Consider the following 5,745-nt stretch of genomic DNA (forward strand, 5'->3'; position numbering starts at 1 on the left):
CGCTTTAGAACATCTACGTGTGGTCAACTTACCATAAAACACATAAAAAAATACAGCCTTCTTTCATTTGGAGTTTTACATTTACTAGAATCTGTACTTTCTTATGTATTCATTCTGCATTTCAATGGATCATATACCTGCGCAATTTGACGTTCCAAGAATAAATTCGCTTAATGGAAACACGCCATTTTCGAAATACTCTTGTTTTTTGATTAGAAAAAAGTTTTTGCGCTAGGATGAAGGTATCTATTTAGCAAAACTACAACGGAAACTCTTTTTTCACGTCATACAAGTCACATGATCAACAACCGGACGTTGCCATTTGCGCAAACCACGAAGAAGAAGAATACAACAGGAAGTAGTTGGAGGGTCTTGACGCTGCATACATTTAATGACTTATCAGCGAATAAACCTATTCACGGCTGCTTTTAATTGCCTCTCCTATTTATTGTAAACACCGCAATTGTTTTTTTTTATATTAACGGAATATTTACAAATTTTTGTGCACATTTTCAATAGAAACGCAGCTATTGACTGTCTGTCAGAACCCAGTCTTCTTGGTTCTGTAGCCTCCCATTTCCCCCACAGCTGCGGTCCATTAGTAATCATTTACCTGTTTTGCATTCCAGTAATTAACATTCCCAGCCTCTCCGTTCAGCCCTTCGTTCTCTTGTCAGGCCTCTTACTTCAAGCATCTTCAGAACTTGCCGATGTAATAATCACCCATGGTTCTACGTTTTCTGTGGATTTGTTGTTGCTGCGCTTTAACTCACACTGGTAAGTTTTGTTTTCGTAAATCAAAACGAGTTTAGTTGAACAAACGTCTGCCTCTCTGCAATTTGGGCTTCATCTGACCTAAATGCCAAAACAAAACTGAGCCAAATTTACACGTATTTGAAGGTAATTTTTCATTATTTGGTCTTTGCCTCCATATTAAAAAAAATAAGTAATGTAAGTGTATTTTGTGAATGTTTGGCTATTCCCAAATTACATGTTTATGTTAGAAATGAACGATTCATTTGGCTTCTTTAACAACTTAAGAAACTGTTACGTCAAATACAACATGAGTAAAAATGGGTCTAGTTGTACTTTACTGCTTTTACTAAATGTTGTCAGTCTTTAAAGTATTTCTCATAAGACTTCTTAATTACTCTACAAGAGCATTTTAAAAGCGACTATGAACCCACAGCGACCATTTCATTGCAGCACAATAAATGGCTCATTCAGCAGATATTGATTTAGTCTAAGGGAAACGGTAATGGTAATGTATTAACCTGCATTGTAATAAAATGTGGGGAGCTGCAAGAGTAAAACAGTCATAAAAACTGACTCTGTGTAAGCAGTGTGTTTAGAGAGGGAAGGTAAAGGTTAGGAAACCAAGAAATCCAAAGTTCATGCTTTTATTTTTTGAGAAGCTGAAATTGGTGGAAACAGTCTAGTTACCCATTATGGGGATGTACTTTATATTCTAAAGTTAACTGCACATGGGTTAAGGCATTATTCTAGGTTCTACCCCTTATCTATCCTGCTGTTTAACAATTAGACATGGAAGTTTAATGTTCTGCAATTTGTTGTTCTTGCAGTATGAACTGAATTGGGCAAGGAAGTTTTTAGATTTTAAGCTCCAACTTCAAATCCTTGATGCGTTAGTTTCAAAAAATGTGTTTTTATTGCAGTGTATGTTGTCTGCAGATGAGTCATTTCTGTGTGAAAACCTGCAGAAAAACCATATTTTTGATTTTCAAAACTATGTTATGTTTTTTTTCTCTGAATCCCTAAGAAAAGATTAAATTAGTCCCTCCATTTCTTTTCAGTTTGTGTACAGGAACATTTTGTTGAATCTGTTTGTAAAAGGAAAAAATAGAATCTTTATCCTTCCAACTAAAATCAAATTTTTTATGAAATTTGTGCTGCATTATCTGGGTGTTGGCTGCATGTGCCGAGTTGGACTGACTCATTTTGGATTTCTACTTGGGTCACATGTAAAAAAAATGTCTATTAGTTTAAAACAAATATTGCTGTAATCTAAAATAATGACATGAAACTACAAGTCAAGCAGTAACTTTCTCTAGCCAGACACAAACAATCGTCTAGATTGAAAACCTAAAAGTTATTTTCAATAGCTGCTCTTTAGCATCTTTATGAGCACTCTCTCACTTGCTGTATCGATATTGGAATAAAAAGAGGATGTTGAGAACATATTGAGCTCTTATTTGAGATTCAAATGGTGTTTTATAACTGAACCTCATCAGTCATCGCTTGTGTATTTCTGCATCCCTCAAACACAGATCAATTTTCCCAACCTCAGCCCTCCATCCTCACATCCATTCCCCCCAGGCTTGGTATTCCTCTCATCTTGCATAGGCCAACTCATCAGAGGACAGCTTGTTGAGGAACCTGCTAGATAGGCCGAGATGGCAGGAATGCAGCTGCACCGAGAGTCTGATGGGTGATTGACTGTGGCACTTTATTACCTAAAGGGGCGTGCTCTGCTCGTCTCTGTATGCTCAATCAATGTAAATCTGTCCAGCTCGGGAATTTATGTCCCCCAAGATGAAGTGCTTTTCTTTACTGCTCTGCATTAATTTGTCAGGGCTATGATGTAGTCAGTGACACCATTTTCTCTCATCAAGAAGTGAGACATAAGTCATTCCAAATTACTTTGTCCAGTGTTTCTGTTGCCAATTGTTGTGCTTGGGAGGTCTAACGCTGATCTTACTAAGCCTTTCAAAAACACTCGCTTGATGCCCACCTAACACACACACACACACACGGGTGAAATTAATCTCTGTTTTATGTTGGTTCATAAATCCATTGCCATGCTGTGCCAAATTACTCTACTCCACAAAACCCTGGCTGGCAAAAATTTTGTAGAAAAAAATGCAGTTGCTAGGTTACAGCATCTCCCTGCCCACCGGGTACCTGGACTGTCCATTGTAAAAATGTGAGTGTGTGTATAGTGACTTGACAGATTTGGTTTAATTTCATGTGCTGAAACCCACCTGATGTTAAATATGTTAATTTAACAGCTTGTTTTCCTTTTAATATCTTTCCAAAAAAGACTGGAACATTAAATGGAGGGACCCAACATGGAGTCACTAAAGCAAGTTCTAGTTCTGTCTAGAGTCTCCTTTAAGTGAAATGTGATCAGAAATGATCTTTTCTGACTTGTGTTGATGTAGAAGACCAGCAGTGCTACTGATGTACCTATAATCAGCCTAAAGCTAAAGTTTGAGCTGTAGGTGTGTGTTAAACATGTATCAAGATTATTCCTGCAATCAGTGGAGTATTTTCCATCAGTTTTCAAAAGACAAGGAGTTGAGATAAATGTCTTAAGTTTTTCAATTATTTATGCTTTTCATTTTAATTCTACATGAAACGTACAAAATTAACCATAAAATGTAGGTTGAGCAATGTTACCCAAGGATTTTGTAAACGTAAGGGCATTTATATTACTGTATAAATAATATATTAGTTCATGCTAGTATGAGTTGCCTTACTCTTGTACCCCGTTTTGTTTTAAGAAAGTTAAGGTTGTATTTGAAGCAACAACTGAAATCTTGCATGTTTGTTTCTTTCATTTTGTCAATAAAAGCCTGCAGAGGAACTCTACGTCCTGATTGGGGAGTTTACCAACCACTGGGGAAGAAACGAGATGATTAAAGGCACAGCTGAGAGAGGATCAGGTATGACTGTACATTAAAATAAACATCAAACTTAATGATTTATGCTCTGTAATAATTCATAAATGTATGACGGCATCATCTTTTTTTCCCTGACGTGTTCTCAATCTACAAAAAAATCTGCCAATTAAATATGACCAAATACACAATAAATGGAATTAATGCAGTCTGTTATTTGAAAGCACAGAAAACGCCAGATCAATATCTAATTTAATTGTGTGACGACTTTTTTTTTTTTTAGATCTGTACCAATGGAGTTAATGAAGCATCTAAATATTAGTTTAAATAATCAGAGGCTCCTTCTTCATGACACATTCATCTTTGAAGGATGAATGTGCAGCTATTTTTGGCTTATACTTTTAAAAGCATCACTGGTTTAAGAAATAAGGTGGATCTCTTCACCTCAGGACTCTGAAGGCATCACCTATTTTATTGACTAATCTGGCTGATGATTATCTGCAAAAACTCATAGAGCATTTTTTTTTCCCAAATGTTGGTTGATATTTTACTACTATTTGAACAAGGTGTGGATGCCACAGAAAATCAGTTTATCTGGTTGATCAGATTATTTTGCTCCTCTTTGGTGACCTTGCTCCCTTCATGTCTTCACCTCTCCTGTGGTCATCAGCAGTTTCACAGCCTCAGTTTCTGTGTGAACAGTGAAGCTGCCCTTAATTCTGGTGATGATCTCTGCAGAATGAACTGTAATAAAGGTTTTCCTGCAGCCAGAACAGTTTAAAGTGATCTTGCCTGAAGAAAGTGTGGGCAGAGGGAGGAGATGCATGTGGGCAGTTAATGTTGAATTCAGTAAGTGGCCTCTTGAGTCATTCCTTGCCCATAGAGAACCAAGAGTAGCCTTCCTTTGCAATTTGCAGGCAATTATAATGATGTCACGCCTCAGATGAAGCAGTGATTTAATTACTTTATATTCTGAATTGTGGGCAAAAACTAAACAAAGCCACATGTGAATAAACTATGTACAAGATAAAGATTTGATGCATGTTCTGAGTGGCTTCTGTTGCAGGTATGGACAGCATATTTACATTCTGATGTAGTTTGTAAGCTGTCGTATTTTGGTGAGAGAGGTGGTTGAAGAGCACTCTGCTCATAAACAAAGCAGCTTTATCAGACATGTTTCATTACTGAGATAAAATTGGTTTCCCTGCAGAAGAGACATCATTTTTTTGTTTTACTAACATGCTATTAATATCAGGTGATCAGTGGGATGAGAGAAGTTGGTCTTTACGTCAAACATGACGTTATTCTTTGTTTCCCCCACGAACAAAGTCGAGGCAAATATATTTATTCTGATTTAGAAGATAAACTACTTGCTGTAGCTTGAGTATTTCTCTGGTAGATCTTTTCAGCTTGAAAAAGGCTCAGCAGAAAAATGGTGAGTCAGTCAGTCCTTGAATGTTGTTTGTTTTTCTATATATGATGTGTAATCTAAAGGGAGGATAGTGATCTGTGTAAGGAAGGTGACACACTAAAGTGTGAATGTGTGACAGACTTAGGAGGATGAGGAAGCATCATTTGTATGCATGTTTTATTCTTATTTAAGCACATTACTTCATGCTACTTGTTTCTGTGTGTGCTAGTTTACAACACCGGATTTAAGACGTTTTAGAGGAAAGCTGATTTTGTTGCTCAAGAATAACTGCACTTTTTGTTATGTTATTAGGTTCAATTGGATTTCTATAAAAGTAAATTGTGACAAAACAAATAAAAATTGAGTAAATGAAGACATAAGTGAGTTGAGAGGAACTTAACTAATTGTGATAGACTCTACACACTGTTACACTCTTTAATATGAAAGTGTTCAGTTCCCCACCACAGCATAGTTAAATCAGCCTTGCAGAAGGCTGAGCTCCTTCCTCAGAGCAGCCTTTAACCACACGGTGGTCGACCATCCGTCACTGATCTGTTTCAGATCGACGGCAGTGTTGAACTTCATCGCTGTCTTCCTGACCAATATCCTGCCAGCGCATATTTAAAATGTGACCAGGCATTTCAGGAATTTAATTATTTAATCTTAAACCAAATGCCCTGCTTTACTTTATAT

At 36.8% G+C, this 5,745-nt stretch overlaps 1 protein-coding gene across 9 annotated transcripts in view; it reads left to right on the forward strand.

Annotated features, from left to right (window-relative positions):
• The first annotated feature begins 383 nt into the window (after positions 1-383).
• Positions 384-5,745, forward strand: part of ppfia2 (PTPRF interacting protein alpha 2) — a 126,640-nt gene continuing 121,278 nt past the window's right edge. For 3 of the 9 annotated variants that reach the window (XM_008400428.2, XM_017302806.1, XM_008400429.2), the window contains exons 1-2: positions 388-777; positions 3,596-3,686. The gene's annotated coding sequence lies outside the window, so the exon portion shown is untranslated. Of the gene's footprint in view, positions 778-2,288; positions 2,450-3,595; positions 3,687-5,745 lie in introns of all 9 variants that reach the window. The other 6 variants (XM_008400421.2, XM_008400423.2, XM_008400426.2 and 3 more) reach the window with 4 other exon arrangements.

Source organism: Poecilia reticulata, linkage group LG23 (assembly GCF_000633615.1).
Source record: "Poecilia reticulata strain Guanapo linkage group LG23, Guppy_female_1.0+MT, whole genome shotgun sequence".
Lineage (NCBI taxonomy): Eukaryota > Metazoa > Chordata > Actinopteri > Cyprinodontiformes > Poeciliidae > Poecilia > Poecilia reticulata.